The sequence below is a fragment of the Myotis yumanensis genome, unplaced genomic scaffold (genome assembly GCF_028538775.1).
Source record: "Myotis yumanensis isolate MYYU_CA2020_CCGP unplaced genomic scaffold, mMyoYum1.0.hap1 SCAF_1, whole genome shotgun sequence".
NCBI lineage: Eukaryota > Metazoa > Chordata > Mammalia > Chiroptera > Vespertilionidae > Myotis > Myotis yumanensis.
Window position 1 is genome coordinate 115714556 of NW_027223752.1, and position 25912 is coordinate 115740467.

At 50.7% G+C, this 25912-nt stretch overlaps 1 pseudogene; it reads right to left on the bottom strand.

Moving 5' to 3' along the window:
* Positions 1 to 258: 258 nt before the first annotated feature.
* LOC139012565 (eukaryotic initiation factor 4A-I-like) lies at positions 259 to 3203 on the bottom strand (annotated as a pseudogene).
* Between the last annotated feature and the right edge of the window lie 22709 nt (positions 3204 to 25912).

The window sequence follows — 25912 nt, forward strand, 5'->3', positions numbered from 1 at the left end:
TGGAGGTTGATTAGATTAGGGAAGTGGATCAGTGTTTTTGGGAGAAGAGATGGCACCTGGGGCATGAGCCTACCCCAAAGAAAAGGGTATCTAAATTGTTCATGGTTCCTTCTTTGCCTAAAAAATGACATTTATTCAAAGGAAAAAGAAAGACAAGATGTTCACCCTTTGGCTTCCTTCCCTCCCCCACTCCTGCTCCTCCTCAGCCTGCCAAGGACTGAGAACCCTAGCTGGGATGAGGCAGCAAGCCAGCCCCTCTCAGGTGAGGTCAGCAACATTGAGGGGCATTTCCTCAATGGAGCTATTGTAGAAGGTCTCAATGCCTCAAAGAGTCCTTTTGTCTTCTTCTGTCAACATATTAATAGCCATACCCTTACGGCCAAAATGTCCACCTGACCGATTCTGTGGATATAGTTTTCCCTGTTGTTAGGAAGGTCATAGTTGATGACTAAAGAAACCTGCTGCACATCACTGCCTCTGGCCAGCAGGTAAGTGGTGATCAATACTCTGCTAGAGCCAGAGCAGAACTCCTTCCTGATTACATCTTATTCCTTTTGGTCTGTATCTCCATGCATGGCAGAGACAGTGACATCTCAGGTGTTCATCTTCTCAGTGAGCCAATCAACCTTTCTTTGAATGTTGATGAAGATGACTGCCTGGGTGATGGTAAGGTTTCATATAAGTCACACAATGGATCCAGCTTCCACTCCTCTCATTCCACGTTGATATAGAATTGGCGGATACCCTCCAGAGTCAACTCTTCCTTCTTGACAAGAATCTTAATGGGGCCCCTGATGAACTTCTCAGTCACCTCAAGCACATCAGAAGGCATTGTAGCTGGCAGAAATACCACCTAGGTGTTGCTGTTGAGCTTTTGGAATATGTCATAGATCTGGTCCTTGAACCCACGGCGTAAAATTTCATCAGTTTTATCCAGTACAAACATTTTGATGTATCTGGGAGACAGGTATCTGCGACTAAGCATGTCAAACACACGTCCTGGGGTGCCCACCATGATATGGGGAGCTTCTATCTGCAGCTTCTGCACCTCAGCATGCATGTTGGTATCCCCAATGAAGGCATGGCAGGAGGCACCCATGTAATCTCCTAAAACCATGACTACCTTTTGTATCTGCTGTGCAAATTCTCTAGTGGGTTCCAGGACCAAGGCCTGGGTAGCCTTTAAATCTGTTGCAGAATCCTTATGGCAAAAGTAGCTGTTTTTCCTGTCCCAGATTGGGCTTGAACGATCACATCATAACCCTTGATACAAGGAGGAATGGCTCACTACTAGATGGCAGAGGGCTTCTCTAAACCACAGGCATAGATGCCACAGAGGAGGGACTCTGAGAGGATCATGTTATCAAAGCTATTAACGATCTCATTCCAGTTATTCTTGACTAGAGGCCTGGTGCACGAATTTGTACACAGGTGGGTCTGGCCAGCCTGCCCCAATGGGGGCCAACTGGAGGCAGGGAGGAGGGGATGTGGGATGTTGTCCAGCCCCACCCCTGATTGGGGGGAGGGTGATCGGGGATAGGGCCAGCGAGGGGGAGGGGCCACAGAAGGTTGGCTGGCCAGCCCTGCCCCTGATCGGGCTGGTTGGCCAGCCACAGTGGGCATCATAGTGACTGGTTGTTCTGATCATTCCGGTCGTTCCAGCATTCTGGTCGCTGGCTTTTTATATATTTACTAGAGGCCCGGTGCACAAAAATTTATGCACTCGGGGGAAGGGGGTCCCCCAGCCTGGCCTGTGCCCTCTCAGAGTCTGGGACCCCTTGGGAGATAACGACCTGCTGGCTTAGGCCTGCTCCCGGGTGGCAGAGGGCACGCCCAATCCCTAGGTGCAGCCCCTGGTCAGGCTCAGAGCAGGGTCGATTGGGGAGTTGGGGCGCCGCCCCATCATGCACAGAGCAGGGCGGATCAGGAGGTTGCAATGCCACCCTCAGTCACGCTCAGGATAGACTGATTGGGGGGTTGGGGCACCGCCCCCTGTCACACTCAAGGCAGGGTCAATTGGGAGGTTGCGGCGCCACCCCCTGTCACGCACAGAGCAGGGCCGATCAGGGGGTTGGGGGGCTGCCCCCTGTCACTCACAGAGCAGGGCCAATCAGGGGGTTGAGGAGCTCCCCGCTGTCACTCACAGAGTAGGGCCGATAGTGGAGCTGGGACACCGCCCCCTGTCACACAGAGCAGGGCGGATCAAGGGGTTGGGGTGCTGCACCCTGTCACACTCAGGGCAGGGCCAAAGGGGAGGTTATGGCTCTACCTTGTCACACACAGAGCAAGGCCCATGGAGGGGGATTGGGGCGCCACTCTCTATTACCCACAGAACAGGGCCAATCAGGGGGTTGGGGCACCACCACTGTCACACTCAGGGCAGGGCCGATGGAGAGGTTATGGTTCTACCCTGTCACACACAGAGCAGGGCCGATCAGGGGGTTGGTGCGCTGCACCCTGTCACACACAGAGCTGCAGGGCAATCAGGGGATTGGGGAGCTCCCCCCATATCAGGCACAGAGCAGGGCTGATCAGGAGGTTTGGGCGCTGCCCCCTGTCACGCTGATCCCGGTGCCGGGACCCTCGCTGCTCCGCTGATCCCAGTGCTGGGAGGCATATTACCCTTTTATTAGATAGGATAGAGGCCTGGTGCACGGGTGGGGGCTGGCTGGTTTGCCCTGAAGGGTGTCCTGGATCAGGGTGGGGGTCCCCACTGGGGTGCCTGGCCAGGCTGGCTGAGGGGCTGAGGGCTGTTTTCCCGCTGGCAGTTGACTAAAAGCTCCCAACTGCTCCTTGTTTTCTTTTTTTTTTATTCTGGGCCAGCTTTAGCTCTGAGGCCTTGCTGCTGAAAACATGGATACAATGTTGCAGTCCAGGGCTGACTGAAAGCCGGTTTTGTTTAGCTTCTTATTTGCAACATAGTTATAGTTGCTTAGAGTTGCAGTTGAGAGGCCGGCAAGTGAGGCGGGGAACGTTGGAGCCTGCAGTCCCTGGAGGAAGCAAGCCTCCCTGCTCGCTTCAGTGCATGGCTGCCGGCTGCCATCTTGGCTGACAGTTAATTTGCATAAGGATACGCTGATTAGCCAATGGGAAGGGTAGTGGTCGTACGCCAATTACCATGTTTCTCTTTTATTAGTGTAGATAGACTAGAGGCTTAGCTTGCAAAATCATGTGAGACCCAGAGTCCCACCCACCACCGCCATGGGGCCCATCAATGCACCTCCTGGTGACTGGTCGTTGGGTCATTCTGGCATTACGGCCACTGGCTTTTTATAATATAGATGATGCCTTCAGGCTCCATTCTATTGGGGCCATTGTCTCTAGATCTTTTCTTGCCAGTCAGCACCAGGGCTTTGGGCACTGTCTCTGGTTGGGGCCTAACAAACTCTAGGCCGCAAAATCCAGGCTGTTTTTGCCTCTGCCATGGATCTGCCCCCAGAACCAGTCTTCCTGGCTTAGTTTCCCCACAACCCTCTGAGTTCTTTGTTTCTAGCCTGAAAGAATCTTAATCACTCTCCAGCACACCCTCAGATGCTCAAATTCTAAAGCATGGAGCTCCTGGATCCTCCCAGGGGCCCCTAACAGGAAGAAAAGGGCAGGGATGCCATGTCCTGTTTCCAAATAAGGCAACTTGGATACAGAGAGGGGAAGTAGACATCCAAGTTCAAGCCACACTTTTCTAGGAAGCCTTTCTGATACCACTGATCCTCTCAGAGATCTTCATTCTCCTCCTACTGGCATGAAGGGCCCAGGGCTTCCCCTTTTACAAGGCCATAGTCTGTCTTTACAACTATGAAGGGCCAGATGTTAGAGTCAGTGATGGAAGGAATGAATGAATCAGTGCATTCATTACTGGGTGGCTGGCTTACTTCATGGATAGGGTCTGTGTCAACTCATAGATTCTCCAAAATGGCTTGTTCATCCTTCACCAGGGGTCTGGCCTCAGTTCTCCCATCCTCTTCACTGTAGAGATTAGGTTCATCACAGCTGGAGTGGATGGGGTTGTTAAACCCTGTGTGACCTTGGGCAAGTCATTGGCCTCTCTGTGCTGATCCCTTGTGGGAAGTTATGAAGCAATAGTGTACACCTCAAAGCTCTACTATAAGGGTTGTATCTGGAGCTGCATGTAAAGCCGCTTATGAGTGTGTGGGATCTAGTAGAGCATCTGGCACAATGCCTGGCACTTAATAGATGGTCAATTCAGCAGCATCCCAGTTCCCACCCTCTACCTACCACATTCTCTATGTTCTAATTGGCAAGAAATGGGGTGGTGTGTCCTTGTCTGGCCCATCCTTTATCCTCATTGAATCCTCAGCTGCCCCCACCACACCCCTATCACCAGTTCATTCCAACATCTTTCCACTCTGCCTTCCCCACCCTTTTGCTCCTGGAGTTGTTGGTTTAATGTGCACAATACAATTAAGGCAAAATGGCTTTCCCATCAAACCCCCCAACAACTTCCCTCAACAACCCCAACCCAGCATCACCAGCCCTATTTCTTTCCTCCCTTGGGAACCATGGAGTTTAATTTCAGGAAAAATTCCCAGAATGACTCTCCTCTGGGGACCCTCTACCCACTGGTTCCTATTCCCCAGTTGGCGAAGGGTTGACCTGGGGGTGTTAGCTCCCCTGCACTTTCAGCCTATGTTTGCTCAGGGGTCAAGTAGACTTCCCTGGCATTGGACAGGACCCTGAGGCAGAAAGTGAACCGTCTCAGGGATATGTTGGGGTGGGGGGAGGACACTGCCAGCACAGCTGGAAGCAGATTTGAACAGAGATGTGGTGCTAGAATGGAGAGATCCACTATGCTAGCTGTCACCTTCCTGCTTTGATTTAAGTGCCTTTCTTTTGTTGAAGATTCTTATTCCCTTTAAAAAGAGTTCCTACACAGCTCTTTCTGCTTCTCCATGAACCCCAGGAGGGCCTGAGCTGGAAACTCTGAATTCAGCACTGGAGGAGGCGCCTACTGAACCTGAGCCACCATTTCTGGGTCCCTTTCAGACACTTAGGTCCTGCCTATGCTTGCACCTCCCAGGGGCCTGGATCTGCCTGTGTGAACCCCACCTCCCTCACATACCAGGCCTCCCTGATGCCATCATGTCACTCATAAGATCTCCAATATCACCACCCAAAAGGCCTCAAGCTGGAGTCCTGGAGTACACACACCTGGATTTGGATCCTGGTACCACAGCTGTAAGGTCTGGGACAAAGTGCCACTCTCTGTGAGTCTCATTTCCATGGGCTACCGGGTGAGGGTTGCAAGAGATAACTCCAATGCATGAAGCACCTCACAAAGAGGGGCAGAAGAGGGGTAAGGTAGAAGCAATTGTTATTTTCAAATATTTGCATGGGAGATTGGGAAGGGGCAGTTGTCCAGCTTATGGACTCTGCACTGTGGAACCCACCCAGCTCACCAGAAGACTTGTCAAAACTATAGGGCTGGAACCCTGTGCTGAGTATGTGGTGGTGAGTACTAGAAGGCTTGGCAGGAAAGGAGACAAAGTCTTGTCCTCAGGGCCTGGCAGGAGGTAGATTTACTATAGTCAGCAATGTCCCTTTCATGCTACTCCCAACTTCTCTCTGTATTAGCATGAGAATGGGACACCAGCTGACATTGGAGGGTCCAAAGGTATTTGTATTAGGAAGAGCTCCCTCTGCCCCCTAAAAGGCATTGCCCTTGGAGCTGGTAAGCTGGGCTGGGATCCAGAGGCCTCTTGGGGCAAGTAGGCAGGCAGGCTAGAGTAGAGGGTCCCTCTCCTGCCCCCCCACCCCTCCCAACACACTATCTGGTTGGCTTGAGGGACCCACAAGTCCAGTCCAAGCTATTCTTACCTCCCCATTCCACACCCTCAGAGTGAGCCTCAGCTGTGTTGGAGAGCACTCTTTCGTTTGAAAAAGCATATTCTGTATAATAAGTGCTTTGGTTTTTTTGCTTCAACCTTTTATTTCTTTGGCATTTTCAATCCTGTACTATTAAAGGGAGGAGTTCGAGGTTTATATGCTTATCGCAAGGGAGTGTGAAATTTTTTAGGTTGAGAAGCACTGCCCAATGGGATTAATAATAATCATAATAATAGCTAAGAGTTGTGAGCATCTGACCCATGCCATCAATTATGCTAAGCAGTTTACATACATTGTGTTTATTGATCTTCATAACACACCTAGAGATGCTGTTACAATCCCCATTTTACAGATGAAGCAACTAAGGCTTAGATATGTCCAAGATCATGCAACTAGTCAATGGCAGGGGGACCGCAGCCCCAAGCAGCCCCCCACTACTCCAACTACCTCTCTGGGAAGGAGTAGCACTGGCATGGAAGGGAGGGCAGGGGATGTTCAGGCACCAGGGTGCCTTCCAGGTAGAAGTTCCCCGTCAAACTCCTCCCCACCAATCCTGCTCTGGAGGTCCCACTCCATCAGCCCCCTCCAGCTTTGTGTGCAACCCTGGGCTCAGAGCCTGAAGTCAGGGTCTCTACTGGGCTGAACTCTAGGACATTTCCAAAGAAAGGGCAGAAAAGTGTCTCCAGGTTGAGGCACAGCAGCCAGCGCCACCTACAAGGAAGAATCCAGGATGATGGGTCTGCCCTGCAATGATGCCCAACTTTTCTTCCTCGCCCTCTCCCCTGTTTCTTGCTCAGACACTTTTTTCTTTTATTATTATTATTTTTTAAATATTTATTATTGATGTTCCCCTCCCTACACCCCCCCCCCATTTCCTTCTCCACCCAGATCCCACCCTGCCCCAGGCCTTCACCACTCTCTTGTCTGTGTCCATTGGTAATGCCTATCCTATAAAATAAAAAGGCTAATATGCAAATAGACTGAACAGCGGAACAACTGGAACAACCGAACAACCGAACAACTGGTCACTATGACATGTGCTGACCACCAGGGGGTGTGTACAGAACATGGTGGGCGTCAGCCATGGCAAGATTGTGGAGCAGGTGAGTGGGGTTGCCAGACCAAGGCAGGGCGCTGGTCGCTGTCATCGGGACAAGCCTTTGGTGGTTACTGAAAATTCTTTGCTCCCGTGCACCGCGGTCCCACCCAGCACTCGCACCTGCTGCTGGTGCCGGCCCCGCTCGCACCCACTGCCAGCACCGGAGCTGCCACTCACACCTGCTCCCAGTGCCCAGTGCCAGTCCTGATCGCTAGGCGCCATCAGTGGGTGCGAGAGGCAGCTGCCAGCCCCAATTGCCCCTCAGAGCTTCTTCACCTCCCCCTGCTCCTGAGGGGCGATCGGGGCCAGCAGCTGCCTCTCATACCCGCTGATGGCACTGGCCCCAATCACTCCACACCATCAGCGGGTGTGAGTGGGGCTGGCGCCGTTAGCGCATGGGAGTGGTGGCAGCGAGAGCGGGGCTGCTGGCAGAGCGGGGACCAGGGCTGGGTGGGGGCACAGAGGATGGGCTGAGACCAAACCCTGTGCCCACTGCAGCCTCGCAGCCCACAGTTCCTTTCAAGGTGCACGAATTCCTACACTGGGCCCCTAGTCCTATCTAATAATAGACAAACATGGTAATTGACCATACCTTCGCTACGCCTCCCATTGGCTAATCAGCGATATATGCAAATTAACCGCCAACAAAGATGGCGGTTAATTTGCATACATAGGTGTGAAACAGGGGAGCGAAGACTGAAGGTGGCTCCGGCCAGAGCAGCGAAGGCTTGAAGGCGGCTCCAGCCGGAGCAGCAAAGACTGAAGGCGGCTATGGCTGAAGCTAAGGCCTGGGTCCCGGGTGCCAGAGGAAAACCGGTGCCAGCAGCCAGGGGAAGGGAAGGCCTATTGCACGAATCTTTTCATGCAACAGGCCTCTAGTCCTGTCTAATAAAAGAGAAACATGATAATTAACCGTAACTTCGCTACCCTTCCCATTGGCTAATCAGCGAGATATGCAAATTAACTGCTAACCAAGATGGCGGCCGGCAGCCAGGCCCCTGAAGTGAACAGGAGGCTTGCTTGCTCCAGTGACGGAGGAAGCCAGATTCCCCACCTGCCGCTGCCAGCCTCTCAGCTGCTCTCTAAGAAACTATGTTGCAAATATAGAAGCTAAACAAAACCCAGAAACCTGCTTTCAGTCAGCCGGGATCTCAGAGCTGGAGTCGCAACAAAGTTTCAAATACAGAAGGTAAACAAAGCCCAGAAATCTGCTTTCAGCAGCCGAGGTCTCAGAGCTGGAGCCGAGCCTCAGAGCTAAAGACGGTTCTCAGCTCCAGTGACAGCCATAGAAGGTAAATAAATCCCAGAATAAAAAAGAAAAAAGAAATAAAAGAGAGATTAGGAGCTTCAGTCACCCGCCAGCCTGAAAACGGCCCTCAGCCCCTCACCCAGACTGGCCAGGCACCCCAGTGGGGACCCCCACCCTGAAGGGGCTGTGACCAGCTGCAAACAGCCATCATCCCCTCATCCAGGCTGGCCAGGCACCCCAGTGGGGACCCCCACCCTGATCCAGGACACCCTTCAGGGCAAACCAGCAGGCCCCCACCAGTGCACCAGGCCTCTATCCTATATAGTAAAAGGGTAATATGCCTCCCAGCACTGGGATCAGCGGAGCCTCAAGGCCTCCCGAACCCGGGATCAGTGGAGCCGCGAGGCCTCCCAGCCTGGGATCAGTGGAGCTGCGAGGCCTCCTGGCACTGGAATCAGCGGAGCTGCGAGGCCTCCCAGCACTGGGATCAGCTGAGCAGTGAGGCCTCACTGCCCCTGTGTCAAGTAGAGCCGCGAGGCCTCCCAGTACTGGGATCAGCGGAGCCACGAGGCCTCCTGGCCCCTGGAGCAACGTGACAGGGGGCAGCGCCCAAACCCCCTGATTGCCCTGCGGCTCTGTGTGTGACAGAGGGCGGGGTCACAACCTCCCTATCTGCCCTGCTCTGTTCATAACAGGGGAAGGTGCCCCAACCCCCTGATCAGCCCTGCTCTGTGCCTAATAGGGGGGAGCTCCCCAACCCCCTGATCAGCTCTGCTCTGTGTATGAGAGGGTGCGGCGCCCCAACCCCTCCATGGACCCTGCTCTGTGTGTGACGGGGTGGAGCCGCAACCTCCCCATCGGCCCTGCCTTGAGTGTGACAGGGGGTGGCACCCCAACCCCCCAATCGGCCCTACCCTGAGCGTGACTGAGAGTGGCATCGCATGACAGGGGGCGGCACCCCAACTCCCCAATCGACCCTGCTCTGAGCCAGACCAGGGGCTGCAGGGGAGGCACCTAGGGATTGGGCCTGCCCTCTGCCACCCGGGAGCAGTCCTAAGCTAGCAGGTCATTATCTCCCGAGGGGTCCCAGTCTGTGAGAGGGCACAAATGGGGCTGAGGGATTACCCCCCCCCCCCCCCGCCAGTGCACAAATTTTTGTGCACCGGGCCTCTAGTCTATATATATATAAAGCTAATATGCTAAGTGTCCATCTGACCAATTGCCGTGATGCTCACTGACCACCAGTGGGCAGATGCTCAACGCAGGACCTGCCATGATGCACACTGGCCGTTTACAGAGAAACAGCACCATGGACCTGGTGCCCACAAAGTACACTCAGCTTTCCCCAAGTGGGACACAGGCCCCACCACCATCCTGGAGCGACAGCCCACCAAATCGCAGCAATGCTGCCGAGACCCCATGGTGCAAAATGCGGCCCACAGCCCAGCCCACCCTGGAAACAGTGGTTGTGGGCGCCCAGTAATGACATCACATAGCAACACCCAGGTTCCTCTCCCTAGCGACAACTAGCCTCCTTGCAGTTTCTTCAGCCCAAGAACAAGACTTGCTTTATAGGCAGGTGCAAACATTTCACACTTTAACCAAATGTCTGTGAAGTGTTTTCCCATGCCTCATCTCATTTGATCCTCACAGAAGTCCTGGAGTAGGTAGATAGGAGACTCAGTGGAATTGCATTTTCTTTTCATTAGCCAGAAAATGGAGATTTAGAAAGTTTAGAAACTTGACCTGACTGAAAAGAAGTAAGAAATAGTGGACCTTGAAAATGACTTCAAGTTTTCTCACTGTGCAGAATATAGTCAAACACTGCTGCAGTTAAATATTTTACCCTTTGTTCTCCCTGCGTGATCTACCATAATAATCTGCTTTGTGTTGATATTTACTGCTGTGTTGCTGACAATTACCTGAAAGAGAAGTTGGGGTGCTTCACTGGGCTGGAAAAAGTTTAGCTACATCAGAAAGCAGGTCTAATTAAGCAAGTTTATTCTCTATATATCTATAAGGCTAAGTTGACTCACGCATGTGTGATACATATAAAGCTCTCACTGGTGCCAATCACACAAGTGTGTTTTGATCTGTCATTGTCAATCGTGAAATTGGTTGACACTTCTGTTATAGAGAAAGGGTGAATAGCGATATTAAAATATTTCTTCTAATTAATTTCCTTTCAAAGTGCACAAATCCGTGCACCGGGCCACTAGTATGCATATAAGTTCTTTGGTTAATCTCTTCCTGCCCCTCCTTCCCTCTGAGGTTCGTCAGTCTGTTCCATGTTTCCATGCTTCTGATTCTATTTTATTCATCAGTTTATTTTGTTCATTAGATTGCTTGTTTATTTTGATATTCAATTGTTGATAGATATGTATTTATTGCCATTTTATTGTTTTTTTTTTATCTTCTTTTCTTCTTTTTAAATAAGACCCTTTAACATTTTATATAATACTGGTTTGGTGATGATGAATTCCTTAAGCTTTTCCTTGTTTGTGAAGCTCTTTATCTGACCTTCAATTCTAAATGAGAGCTTTGCTGGTACATTAATCTTGGTTGTAGATCCTTGCTTTTCATCACTTTGAATACTTCTTGCCACTCCTTTCTGGCCTGCAAAGTTTCTGTTGAGAAATCAGCTGGCAGTCTTATGGAAACTCCCTTGTAGGTAGCTAACTGCCTTTTTCTTGCTACTTTTAAGATGCTCTCTTTCTCTTTAACCTTTGGCGTTTTAATTATGATGCGTCTTGGTGTGGACCTCTGTGGGTTAATCTTGTTTGGGACTCTCTGTGCTTTCTGGACTTGTAAGTCTATTTCTTTCACCAGGCAGAGGAAGTTTTCTCTCATTATTTCTTCAAATAGGTGTTCAATTTCTTGCTCCCTCTCTTCTCCTTCTGGTACCCCCTTAATGTGTATCCCAGAAGCTCCTTACACTATCTTTATATTTTTGGATTCTTTTTTTCTTTTTGCTCTTCTGATTGGGTGTTTTTTGCTTCCTCGTATTCCAAATCACTGATTTGATTCTCAGTGTCCTCCACTCTACTGTAGATTCCATGTAAATTATTCTTCATTTCAATTAGTGTATCCTTCATTTCTGACGGGCCTTTTTTCATGTCTTTGATGTTCTCACTAAGTTCCTTGAAGCTCTCATTAAGTGCCTTGAGAATCCTTATAACGATTGCTTTGAACTCTGTATCTAGTAGTTTGCTTGCTTCTGTTCCAATTAGTTTTATTTATGGATATTTCTTTTATTCTTTCATTTGTGACATGTTTCTTTGTCTCCGCATGTTGGCTGCTTCCCTGTGTTTGTTTTTATGTATTGGGTAGAGCTGCTATGTCTCCTGGAATGGGTAGAGTGGCTTTGTGTAGTAGGTGTCCTGTAGGGCCCAGTGGCTCAGTCTTCCCAGTCACCTGAGCTGAGCATTCTAGGTGAGCCCTTGTGTGGGCTATGTGTACTGTCCTGTTGTAGTTAAGCCTTGATTGCTGTTGTCATCACTGGGAGGAATTGATCCCCAGGCCAATTGGCTGTGAGGACCAGCTGTGACTACAGTGGGAGAGCTGCTGTGCAAGAGACACCCCTTTGGAGCAGGACTGGCTTCAATAGGACCTTGGTGCTCACCGAGTCCACCCCTTGAGTGTGTCACTTGTGGATGTGATAGAGTTGTAATCTGGTGTGGTCTGAAGCTTTCCAATGGGTGCATTGGCTCTGGGGCCTCCTGGGATGTGCAAAGTCAGCCACTTCCTTTGCCCTGCTGGGGCCACCCAGCACAAGCTACAAAGTAATCTGCAGGTGGCTACTACTTGTGTTGGGTTTGTAGGTGCCCAGGGGAAGCCAAGCTGTGAACCTTGGCAAGCTGCTGCTAGAGCTGGGCCTGGGGCCACTTATTGAGAGGTATGGGACATGCTGAGCCCAGCTGCTACTTGTTTGAGAGATTTTAGGAAAATCTGAAGCCTGAATCAGGACAGGCCATTCATATGGAAAAGACACTGCAAACATCTTGGTTGGGGCTTCAAATTGGATGGGAAAGGATCTCAGGAAATCACTAGGGCAATGTGAACAGTGAGGTCCAGATTGATGGAGACTCAAATATGGCACCTGCTAGTCATGTGTGTGTGTGTGTGTGTGTGTGTGTGTGTGCGCGCAGAGGAACAATGACCTCTGCCAGCACTTTTGTCTGGGAAAAAGCTGTCCCCTAGTTCTTGCCCTGATGTCAGACAATTTTAGTTTCTCCCAGTATGTCCCTGAATCCTCTCAAACTGCTTCCCCAGTGCTGGAACTCAGAGGGAGTGAGTCCAAGTAAGTCCATGCACCAGCCCTTTAAGAGGAACACCTGGATCTCCAACAGCCTCCATGTCACTCAGCCACAATTCCCACTGGTTTTTATAGCCTGAAGTTACAGGAACTTCTCTTCTCAGCTCTGTAACACTGGGCTCGGGGCCTGGTGTGCAGGGGACCTCTTGCTCCTCACAGGAGTCCTCCTCAGCCAAGATATGCCACACATCGATGTGGGACCAGCCAGTTCCACATCTCCGCTCCTCCTACCAGTCTCAATGTACTTTCTTGTTTAACTCTTGAATTGTTGGACTTCCATTCAGCCAGATTTCAGATGGTTCTGAATGATGCTTGTTCTGTATTTTAGTTGTAATTTTGATGTGGTTGTGGGAGGTGGCGAGTACCATGTTTACCTACACTGCATCTTGGTTCCTCCTCTCAGACACTCTTGACACCTTCTCCTCTTACTCCTCCTCTTCCCTCCCCTCCAGCCCACTGAGAGCCAAGAGCACACCAGCCACTCTGCAATGGACGGAAGGGAGCTGCAGAGCCCAGCTGTGTTGTCCCAAATGCAGGCCCCCACCAGGCCTGTGGGAGGCAAGCCCAAGACCCCATTGACTCTCATTTGAGAAATCTGTGTCTGGCTTCCTTTAGGATTCCATCACACAAACCAGAAGCCCTCATGTCTGTTTTTTGTCACTTCCTCCTTCATTCAAAGGGTCCCAGGATCACAATGTAATCTAGGGGATCTTGACCACTGTTTTCATACTGGGTAGGAGTACTTGGTGTGACCCCCAACCGGAAGTGCTACTGGGGGATTTCAGGCACTGGGTAGTCCCCATGAAGGTCTGATCCTAAAGAGGTGGGGGCAGGCTGGTTGCTGAGAGGGAGTGGCCCTGGCTTTTCATCTTCTCCTTTATATTCAGTGCCTGAGAAAGTAATTAAGTATTCCTCCCATCAAAGGCTGAGGGCTGGCTGCACCCCAAGACCTAGCTTGCAAGGAAGGGAGATAATAAGTGCTCTCACCCTGCCGCCAACCCCATCACACACATTTTGGAGGAAAGTCACCCATTAGCACCCCTGGGAATGAGGAAGAAATGAGGAAGAAAGCTCTCCAGAGTGTCCTGGAGGCCAAGAGTGTGGGTTATGTTGTCCTGGGCCCTGGGGAGCCCAGAAGGAGGGGCTCTGCCCCTAAATAACTCTTCTAAGTCAACAGAGCACAGGACAGGGGCCAAGGGTGCTCTGGGAGAACTACAGAGAGAACTACAGAGTCCCATAGAGGGATGAGGATGATGAAAAAGTTGTTGCAGCCCCTCTACCTCAGCCCTCAGTGTGTGCACATGGGGGTAGGGGAAGGAGGTGGCACTGAGGCAGATTCTTGTTCCCTTATTTTTTCCATAGGTATAATTGAAAAGTTCAAGAGGTTACATCACTTGCCCCAATTACAGAGTGCAGACTGGAAAGCTTTCTGGAGGAGTCCCTTTCCAAAGACGGATGGCAGGAAGTCCACAGTGGGTATAAAGGGAAGGTTGGTGGCACAGGAGGGTGTTGAGAGGGTGAGGAGCAGTCCAGTCAGGTTGAGGCTGGTGATGTGGGAAGGGCAGGTGGTGGGAATGGGGACAGTGGGCCCTGGAGGTGATGGGGAGCTATTTAATATTCAGGAGTAGGGGAGTAACGGGAACATGCCTCAGGAACAGCGTTGTGGGATGGAAAGAAGGGGCTACTGTGTGGAGCATCAGGAGCCTGGTCTGGCCCCAGACTTCAAAAGCCCACATTTCAAGCTCTGACCCAGCAGAGGATGAGCTCAAGCCAGGGATAAAGTAGAGGCCTAGCCACACATTTGGCTTTACCATCTGACCTCATTCATGAGCAGCAAACTGTCTTGACACTTGAAATGGTACAATACTCTTGAGCCTCCTCAGTTTCCTTGTCTGTGAAATGGGATAATGATGATGTCCATCTCATGGAGCAATAGAGGATTACATGGCAATGTTTCTGTCAACAGACCTGCTCTGGGTTGTCACAGGTTTCTTCCAGCCACAGGAGGACCTGGATGGGCTCCCTGCCTTCTGAGGGGATTCTCAAATCTCAGGCATGAGTACATTTAATGGGAATGTTTGAGGGAGGCCTACAACTTTCAAGTAGTAAGCATCATGCCCAGAGCAACTACTCAAGTACCCTTAATTCTCTTGATGATGTGGAGCTGGTCCAAGGGCCCAAACCAAGTCCTCAAGCCCTGTCTATAGTTACACTACCCATAACCTCCTCCCTATCATTTCCAGCTAATTGGCTGGGGATGTGGATGGCTCAGGACAGCTTTTTCTTCCTGCTCAAAGCTGTTTCCTTGTGCCAGTGGGTCAGACTGGCAGGCTGAAAGAGAAAATGTTTTGGGCCATGGAGATCTGGTTTGAAATTTCACCTTTTGCTCTTTGCTTTGGGCTGGAAGGCTCTTCTCAACCTGTTAGTCCCCTCTGGGCAACCTGAGTAGTTAGATGGCTCCAACCAACAGATCTGTGCATAAGAGCTGGTTTGGATGGTGGGAGAGCAGAGCAGAGGGTGTTAGTCTCATGGAGAGAGAAAGGAAGCCAAGAACACTGAGCACTGACAACCAACTAGGTTGGGGCACTCATCTCAAAAGCAAACACTAGATCCCCTGCCTCACAACTTGGTTTGGGTTGAATCCATCTCATTTCAGGAGCCCTAGCAGGAAGTTCCCTGGTTGCATGAAAACACACACACACACACACACACACACACACACACACACACACGCATGCATACATACTCTTCCTGGCTACTTGTGAGTTGAGTGAACCCTACACCCATCTGAGAAGGGAAAATGATTGGAAGCCTATAGTTTAGTAACCCAGGTGAAGCTTCACTCTACCATGGAATCACTTTCTCTTTCCGGAAAATGGGGAGATTTTCTGACTTCATGTGATCAGCACATGTCCCCCACATCTTCTTCCCAGACCTGATGAAAGTACCATGAAGGACAGAGCTCTGAGACCTGCAATTCAAGTCTGGAGGACTGAGCTGCAATTGCTTCCCTGGGGAAGTGTGGCTAAATCACATGACTGGGAGAGGGTGGATCAGATAAGCCACCCTCCTGCCTTGTGGTTAGACAGATAGTCCTGGGCTTGGCCTAAAGGGACTGGTGAAAGGGCAATATATTTTGTTTTGTTTTTTTCACCCAAGCTGCCACAAGGTGTCACTAGAGGCCCAGAGAGGTTGACATACTTGACCAAGGCCACATAGGTCTTCTGAAGCCCAGCCCTGGGCATTTCTCACCACACCTAGAGTGAAATCAGGTTGGATGGGGCAACTGTGAGGAAGCTCAGAAAGACTTGAAGGACCTTGCTCTGTTGTAACGTGAGAAGTAGTTTCCTGGGTAGCATTAATGGGAAGACAGGCCTGGGCTCTCTGACATTAGGGGCTGACCTTGCTGGAGAGCAGAGACCCCCTCATACCATATTCAATTCACCCCACTTGTCTGCACATCTTTTCCAACTTCCAATGGAAGCCACTTCATAACTTGTCAGATGAAGAGGCCAGATCCTCTCCTCTGGGGTTTGGAGGCCTTATTGAAGCCCCTTTTTTTCTAAGCAAGAAAGGTTTGTGCAGGCTCAGGACCCACTGCCATCCAGCTCCCCTTGCCCCAGGGAGGAGTTCATTTTGGTCTCTTGTCCTTTCTGCCTGGCCTTGGACTGCAGCTCATGCCTCATTGGGCACCAGGGCTCAATCACTGGGCACAGGGAGCGTTGTTAACAGTGGTTGAATGACTGCTCAAGGGAGGCCATTTTTGAATTGGCTGGCTCCTGTGTCCAAGGCCTGAGGACTATGTGCTCTGACACAAACACCCACCTAGAGCAGACACTGCTGGCTGGTTGACCCAAGCCCCTACACACCTCTTTCTCCCAGCCACCTTCCAGTGATGGGCTAGAGATAGCCATGTGACCCACTTCTGGCCAATGAGATGTAAGTGAAGCACTGGGTGGAGGTTCAAGGCACTCTTTAAAAGCTGCAGTACTGACATCCCTTTAGCCTTTCCATATTCTTTCTGTCTGCAGCATAGACAGAAGTCTGAAGTCACTGCAACCCTCTTGCTATTATGAGGCAAGAAGCATGCAAACTAAGGCTTTCATACTAAGGATGGTGGAAAGGATGATGGAAGAAACCTGGGGCCTGGACAGCCTAGTGGATTTTCACACAAGCCCTGGACTGCCCATCCCTGACCTTCTTGCTGTATAGAACAAACACCACCCCTAAGTGTTAGGACACTGTTTACTAGGTTTTCTCTTACTTACAGCCATGTGCATCCTTATTATACCACCCTCCTCCAGTTTAGAATGCTGAGCTTAGGTAGAAAAGGATCTCTTTCCCCTCACCTTGGTATGTACAAGGGAGGTCAGGACCCTGAGCTTCCAATGCACTGTGCGTCCAGGACTCTGTAGGATTAGGAAATGCCCTGGGAATAAACTGAGAATTAAATAACTTCACTAATTGACTGAGGTCAGGACTGCCCTATGTAAATGCACGTGCACTTCTTACTCCCTGAACTCTCCCAGTCCCATTGATCTCCTAGCTAACTCCTACTTAATCTTCAAAACTCAGCCCATGCCACCTCTTCCAAAAAATCACTGCCCACCCCCTTGACCACACCACCAGGATAGACTAGACATTTTTTCGTTGTACCCAACTATGCCCTGGGCCACCTTGAACACTGCATTCATCACCCAAAGATGTAATGCTACAATGTATATCACCTCCCTCTCCAGACAAGGTGTCTTTTCACCTTACAAGTTGGTACAAGTAGTAGGTGTTTCAGTCTTTCAGTGAGACATAACTCATTGATTCATTCATTTATTCCCGGGTTTATTGAGCTCTCCTAGAGATCCCAGTGCCACGCAGAGCAGCTCTGCTGTGCCAAGCTGTCTTAGGGACTAGAACATCTGTACACAGAGGATCCCAGAAGCCCAAGACCTGGGACAACCTGGAGAACCAATAGAAACAGAGCACTCAGGCTCTTCACATTAATGGTTTTGAAATGCTGAGTCCCTGACTGGCACTCGGGTAATGCTTTGGAGGGAGAAAAAGGGAACAGGGAAATGGGGACAGCGGAAGTACAGAAGAAAGGTTTCTGGTTCCGGGGGTGGAGGTGGGGGGTGGGGGGAGCGGGCACGTGTTTTAGGAGCTTCCCTTTCCAGTAAGCCTTAGGGCCATGTGGTTACACATAGCCCTGAGCCCTGTCTCTGGATTCAGAGACAGGTACTTCTAGCCACAGGTCTAGCTCCTTACAGCTTCACAGAGCAGGGAGGAGATGCAAGCCCAGAGAAAAGATAGCAAAGTAGGTTCTCATTCTGGGCATTCTGCCCCAGCCCCACTCAGCCTTGCTGTTCAGTGAGGAAACAAAGTCACAGCCAAAGTGTCATGGGGGCAGGCCCTCCAACCTCAGCTCCAGAGCTGGAGCTGTGGTCATGGGGGTATCTTGCAGGGTCTGCAATTATAACCACTTCCTCTAGGACTCATATTTGGGAATTGGGGATCCAGGAGGAGGCAGGGGCAGGGAACATCCCCTCTGGCTGTAATACACACAGGATGGCTGCATTAATTTATTCCAGGGTTTATTGAGCTCTGCGGTTATTCATTTGAACGACTGCAGCCATCCTGTGTGTATTGCTCTGCAACTTGCTTGTTTTGCTTCACAATCGCATGTGCTATTTATATCTTCTCTACTCCTCAAAAGGCTTTGAGGAGGTTTACCAGTCCCAGAGGGTGAGGTGCAGAGCAGGGTGAGAGCAGTGGCCCCGGAGTGACGCTGCGCTGGACTGATAACCCAGCTCTGCTGCCTGCATCTGAGTGACCTTGGGCCCTAAACATTCTGAGCTGCAGTTTCTTCATCTGTGAGATGGGGATAATAGTAATAATAGTTACCTCAAAGGGTCTGTGTGATGTCACCATGAGCATACAAAGAGGGTTTTCAGTCATTTTTGCTCCCTAGCCTCCCTAGGGCCTTGAGAACAAGGACCTAAGTGGACTGAAGACCAGACGTGGCCAGCTGGTCCTTAGAGCTCATAGCCTTGAGCCCTCCCCCTCCCCAAAACAGGAGAGAGAGAGAGAGAGAGAGAGAGAGAGAGAGAGAGAGAAGCCAGGAGAGCAGCAGGGGGAACACATGGCAGACCTGGCCTTGTGGCTTCACAGCTGCTTGTCATGTTGGGTCTCTAGCCGTGCTGGATGTTCTGAGGAAGGGGCTGGGTCTCCTGCTCCTCTCTGTCCCATGGAGGTGGCAGCTGTGACATCAGCCTGGCCCTGCTTTCCCTAAGCAAGCTGCATACATTGGTGTTCTTTAAATGAATGATTCCAGGATCCATCCCCTCACTTGTGAAACCTGTTGGGAAGTGGGAAAACTGAGGACAGGGAGAAGCAGAGCTGCTGGGCCTCTAAACATCATCTGGTCGAGCCTCCTCATTTGACATAGGAAACTGAGCCCGAAGGGAAGAAAATAACTGGCATGTAGACAGCTCTGGTATATAGTTAGTACAATCAATGCTCACTGTAGTTGGGACCCAGATGCTTTAGCTAATTCTCACCCAGACTTGTGAGGTAAGCATTAGAAAGCTTACGTCAATTTCTCAAGCTAATGCCACTAATAGGAGCCAGAACGAGGGCTCTGTGTGTGAGTCTCACCAACCTGCTTCCCGGGCTGCCCGTCTACATGGGATGCCCTCTCTGCCTCTGACCAGCACCTCTTGTACTCTGCCTCATCCTTCTTCCCCCTGAGCTTCAGGTCTCTGAGGAAGCCTCTCCAGGCCCCAAGGGTGGTCTCCCCACCCTTCTGTGTCCCCCTACTCCATCCTGACCTTCAGGACTCCTGAGCTTGCTGGCCTGGTGTTGAGTATGTCCTCTTAGCCCCAGACCCTGAGTCATCAAGCAGAAGGGTCTGGTTCTGATTCCTCTCTGCATCCCCACACCCAGCACAGGGCCTGGCACAGAGTGAGCCACAGTGAATGTTTCTGGAAGAAAAGGATGGAGAGAGGGATTCCAAAGCCCATGCTCTTTCCTCTATCCCACAGAGTCAAGGTCAGGAGATAGGACCCTAGGTTTTATACCAAATTTGATCTCCTTCCCTTCCTCACCCCCACTGACCCTTTCCCCCTTTCCCAGTATTTCTCTCCCATATGCTAGTGCCCTCCATTGCCAACAGCTTCCAGGAACTGCCCTGCCAACCTCACTCCTACAAGGGCCCAGGTCTCAGTAAGGGGTCTCTCATCAGGCCACTCTCCTTGCACAGGTGACAAGGCCTTGATGGCGACCAGAGGGGAAAGGGCTTAGAGGCCCAGCCTTGCCTGGACTTTTAAAGCCACTGAGAAAGTGGCACTTCCTCCACAAGTACCATCCTCTTGCTTGCTGGGGTCCACACTCTGTCTCCAAGGTGGGTGGGGGGCTGGTGAGACTCCCAGTGTTTGTCACCAAGAGTACCGTAGTTGGGGAGGACTGCGTTTCCATGGATACAAGCCATGGGAGCTGCTGGGAGATGGGGCCATGGTGTACACAAACACTGATCCACATGGATCTGCAAGAAAAATAGCAGCAGATTTGCTGAGTCATTGGCCCCACATATTTATAGTCTCTGGCAAAGGCAGACCTGCCTATCAGAGGCTAATAATACTGCAGCAGCGTGTTAATTGCAAAGAGACTTCAAGCATCCATTCAAGCTCCTTGAATAAAAAGTGGGGCCCTCACCATGAGAGCCGGCGTGCATGTGAGTGTGTGTGTTTAGGAGTGTGTGAGTGCAGGTATGTGGAACCCAGTTCAGGCAGATTAAGAAAGCTCAAGCATCACATCACCCTGTCTGAATCCACCCACGGCAGTGTTACAGAGCACTCTGCAATCACCTCAGGATGTCTAGGACTCCATCTGTGTGGAGAGGTAGGCAGAAGAGGAGAGGGGGCTGGGCTGGTGGCTGTCTCCCAGGATGGGGGAGGGGCCAAGGTGCTGGTGTGCAGCCCTGAGACCTTCATCCCACAGCCCGTGGGGACAGCTCTGGGCAGATGGGTAGCTAGAAGAAAGGGAGAAGAAACAGACCCCTGCCTTCTGTGAGGTCAGCCCCATAGGCCCTCCAACACACCCAAGATCATACAGGGACCACAATAAGGAAGCAGAATCAAGGAACATGGTGGCCCAGGAGCCTGCGTGCCAAAGGCCAAACTCAGCTCTGGAGGTGAGTCTTTGCACCTTTGCCGCCAAGAACCAGGAAACGCATCTAGCTCTGACTCAGGCAAAGTAAGGCCTCGCCTCCCAGGACTTCCATCAGGACCTGTGGCTCCGCCCTGAAGCGTGGGCTTTCAGTGGCACTCGCTTTGTTTCTGTCCATCACCTCTGCCACTCTGGGGCTGCCTAGGCACCAGGGCCACATGTTCCCAGCACCTGGTAGAGAAGGCCCTCAGTGAAGACTTGTGGATGAGAAACCAAACCCCTAAGTTCTTAGAAGGCAGTTCTCAAGTCCCCCCAAGTCTTCTGAATTCCAAGCCAAATATTCCCCTGGCACAGGGTCAGGGCTCCTCGCTGGCTCTGCTCCTTTCTGGATGTGCTCCTTCTTACATGGCGCCCCCACTGGATGCAGAGGGCAGGCGATGGGGCCCCAGAGGAATCCTGGCCTCACTGATTTCCCATCCCTGCTGCTGTCCCGTCAGGACTGCAAGGACTGCTGAGTCCAGCCTTCCGGGGGTCTGACAGCAGGTGGGGTGGTGGCCTCCAGGAACCCACAGAGGAACAGCAGAGCAAGGCTGTGCAGAGAGGAGGCATAACTGGGTTCACTGTGTGAGTTAGGCCTCAATTTCTCCCACTCCAACCCCCAAAACAGCTCAATCATTTGTGACTGAGTTCACAGTATTCCAGAGAAGGGAGGCAGGAGAGGAGGGAGGGAGAGAGGAAGGGAGAAAAGAGAGGGGCATCCTTTCATTTCTCACTTCTCTTCAAGAGCAGCTTGATTCAAAAGCTATTATTAATAATAAATTAAATAGTGCAGTTATTCAGAATAATAAAGAACTCTCCTGTTGCAAGTTTCCACTGTCCTCTCTTCAGGGAAATACCTGCTGTGGCCTGAGAGGTGGTATTCAATGATGGGCATTTGTGGGACGAAGCTGATGTTCCCACTGTGTAGCTGGCTGCCAGATACCTCCAAGAATAAATGTAGGGAGACAAGCTTCGGCTGCCCAGGTGCCTCTGTGATCCCACCACAGCCCGGCCTGTGTTCACCTGAGGATGGGAACCTCAATGACGGTGTCCCTGCTGACAAAAAGGGGCCCTGCCACTGGTCAGTTCCCTTGTCTGTGAAATGGGGATGATAATAGTATCTGTCTCATGCTGCTGTTAGAGCAGTGGTTCTCAACCTTCCTAATGCCGAGACCCTTTAATTCAGTTCCTCATGTTGTGGTGACCCCCAATTTCATTGTTACAAATTGAACATAATTAAAGCATAGTGATTAATCACAAAAACAATATGTAATTATATATGTGTTTTCCGATGGTCTTAGGCGACCCCTGTGAAAGGGTTGTTCGACCCCCTAAAGGGTCGTGGCACACAGGTTGAGAACCGCTGTGTTAGAGGGTTAAAGTTAATAATAACATTGTTATTACACATATAAATTTAATGCACATAAAGGACTTATAACATTGCTGGGCACACAGTGTACAGGTTTATTACATAAATGAGAGACATAGGATGTTCACAGGGCAGAGCCCAAGATCCAAGACTGGAAGCATCAGGGTCTCTGTGACGGAAACTATTACTCACTGTGCAGAGCTCCTCACTAGACACAGGCCCAGGCTGCAGAAGGAATTCAGCAACTTAGTGTCTTGCTTCTCTTTGGACCTCAGTTTCTCTACCCACCACTGGGGGACAAAGCTATGAGGTGACAGCTATGGCCAAGTCTGCTCTGAACTGTAATTTATATCAGTTAGGTGAGTACTTATTATGTGTCAGACCTTGTGCTAAGCACTTTTCAGTTGGTCAGTCATTTCATTTAATCCTCACAACAGCTGTATAGTGGGTGCTCTCTTCCACAGATGAAGAGATTAAGGCTTAGAGAGGTTAAGTCACATGCCCAAGATCACACAGCTAGCAAGTGGTGGAGCTGGAATGTTAACCGAGGTCCCCCGGACTCCACAGCCTGACCCCAGTGGCCTTTAGGCCATGTCACCTGACCTCTCATCAGATTCTTGTCCAGGAATGTGTGTGTAACTCAAGATTGCTGGCAAGGGTTGGGTGGTACATAAAAGAAAGGGAAGGTCTAGGCTGTCCCTACCAAACCCAGGCTTAGTGGCCGAGCAGCCCTCTATTTGATATCAGCTTGTCTCAAAAGGTGAGAACTCCAGCTGGTTGCCTAATGCTGGGGAAAGGCACAGATCCTAAAGAATGGGGAGAGGCGACCTAGGAGGAGGCCCAATGGAAAAGCAAAGAGAGAGCTGTTTCCCAGGCCCAGATCAGGTGCCAGCAGGAAACCCCAGGTTCATGGGGAAATGCAGCCCATGGAGCCTTCCTGCTGGCTCCTTTCCACCTATCCCAGTCATCCGGCCCCTCCTGGGCCCACTTGGCTTCCCCCTCCTGTGTCTCCAATGGCAGCAGCTTTGGGGGGAAGCACTCTCCCCTGGGATCCAACTGTGCTAAGTCTAAGTCATTGTTTCTGAGGAGGAAATAAGGCCGATTGCATTTTCTAAAGAGGCCCCAGGGAGCTGCAGTCACCTGTGAGGCTTCAGTTGGGGCCCCTCAACACTTAACTGCTGGGAGTTTGGACATGGAGCCCTGGGGGTGAGCAGCAGTGCGGGGCTCAGCAGGTGCACTCAGGAATACGAGCACAAGAGGGTGTGCATGGGTGTGTTCGGAGTGTGCTCGAGCTGGGCCTGATGGAGCAGCACTGCTCTGGAGCAGGGCTGGGCTGGAAGATGGGACCCTGGGAGGGAACTAGGTGGTGCTTGGCCTGCTGGAGCTCCTGTAGATAGAGGTGCACACAGGACCACCTTCCACCTGGTAAGTACCAAAGAGGCGGTGAGCTCAGGAACTGGCACCTGGGGAGAGGCTCCTACCCCAGCCTGCTGGGTCAGGAAGGCTCTCTGAGTCCTGTCTGAGAAGGAAAGTGGGAAGGACATTCCAGGCAGGAGAGCAGCATGTAAGAAGGTTGCCACCTGCCAGGATTCCTGTGTAGTTAGAAGGGAGAAGGTGGGGTAACAAGGTGGATTATTGGGCAGGGCCAGTGGTAAGAGGCCTGGGCAATGCACCTAGAAAATTGGGTTTCTGCTGAAGGCAATGAGGAGCCACTGAAGGGAGTCATCTGATCTGACTTGCCTTTCAAGATCACTTTTGGGACCAGCTGACACCTCATCCAGCTCTCCAGAGACCCAGCTCAAGACCCTGGGCATTTACAGTGAGTCTGCCTGAGATTGGGGGCCAAGGCAGGGCATAGCTAGGTCTGCTATTCAACCAGATTTCTCTGGGTCAATGGATCGCCTTCTCATTCACAGATGACTACATTAGAAATTAGAAATACAATGAAGTGAAGACAGTTGCATATCAGAAAATCAGTCCATATACTTAATCATGTCAATTAATAGAAAGGAAAAGGTTATGTGACCATCTTAACAGATGCCAAAGACACATTTGATGAAAGCACTTCGTAAAATAAAAATAGGAAAACATTTCCTTGATATAATAAAAATATCTATGTGCAAATAGCAGTCAACATCATTTTTAGCAATAAAACACCAGCAAGAGGTATTCATATTTAAGTCAGAGTGGGACAAGAATGCCTGCTATTAGCACAATTGGTTTACATTGTTCTGGAAGTTCTAGCCAATGCAATAGTACATTAAAAAGAAAAAGAAGCAAAATGTTCAGGAGGGAGGAGAAATTGCTATCATTATTTGTTCATATGATTGCTTATCCAGAAAACTCAAGATAATCAACTGAAAAACTAATAAGAGAATATGAGAGAGGTCAGTAAGATGACCAGTATCAAAATAAGTACACTAGCGGTATATTCCAGTCAGAAAACACAAAATAAAGAAAAGAAGTCCCCAGTGTGGCTTCTTCAGTGACTCCCCATGCCCTGAGCAAAATGGAGTGATGAAGGCACTCCAAGTTAAAAAATAAGCTCCAAGCACCAGCCCTGGTGAGGGAGTATAAGAAAGTGGGTGGGGAGGGAGGACTGCAGAGGGAATGGAGAAGAGAGGCTGCCTTGGACCAGGGCTGGCGACAGTTAGGCTTGGTCTGGGAACTACCCTGTTAGAAGACCCAGCCCTTTGGGCCTGGTTCCCAGGAGCCCTGGCAGACAGCAGTCCAGGGCGATGAGACCAGGCAGCTCTCTACGGTTCAGTGAGCATGGACTCCTGAGGAGAAGAACCGACCCCTGGGGGCTCCCAGCTACACTGGATATGGGGTAGAAGGACTGCAGACCATGATGAAAAATCTCCATTCACTACAGGGCCCAGACTCCCAGAAAGTGAGATTCCAGCTAAAAGAGTGCTGCAGAACATTTGACAGGCTGATTACAAATTGTTCCTCTGGATTCATTAAAGCAGACTTCCTGAGAGAACACATCCATGGCAGAAGCACACCCAGCCAATCTGCAAGCTCCACTCTGATGCCAGGGGCTCTGCCTCCAGACTCCTGGCAACTGGGTGCTGTTTAGCTACTGGCCTGCGTCCCCTGGAGACCCCAGCAGGACTGCAGTTGCACCGACACTAGCTGAGGCCCTCCGGCAGAGCACTCTCAGAAGGCAAAGCTTGACGATTTCTCTCCCGTTTTCCATGGTGTGAGTATGGCATGACATGCATGCCTGGGTCCTCTGGATACTGGGCTATGTCTGGGTTTTTCCATAGCTCGCCCTCAGAGAAACCCATTGCTGAAGACAGGACAGCTCACAATTTCAGAATAACAAACTCTCTTGTCCCCACTCCCTTTCTCTTTTGTCCTCACTCACAGGCTCCATATCACCCGTGGGCAAACTACGGCCCGCAGGCCGGATCCAGCCCTTTTGAAATGAATAAAACTAAAAAAAAAAAAGACCGTACCCTTTTATGTAATGATGTTTACTTTGAATTTATATTAGTTCACACAAACACTCCATCAATGCTTTTGTTCCGGCCCTCTGGTCCAGTTTAAGAACCCATTGTGGCCCTCGAGTCAAAAAGTTTGCCCACCCCTGCTCCATATGCACATAAAAAGTTCACTGCCCCTGCCCTGGCTAGTGTGCTTAGTGGTTAGAGCATCGGATCACCCACTGGAGGGTCTCGGGTTCGATTCCCGGTCAAGGGCACATACCTGGGTTGCAGGTTCAATCTTCTCCCTCTCTTCCACTCTCTAAAAATCAGTGAAAAAAATATTCTTGTGTGAGGATTAACAAAACAAACAAAAACATTCACTGCCCCCAACCCCTGCACTACAGCTCCT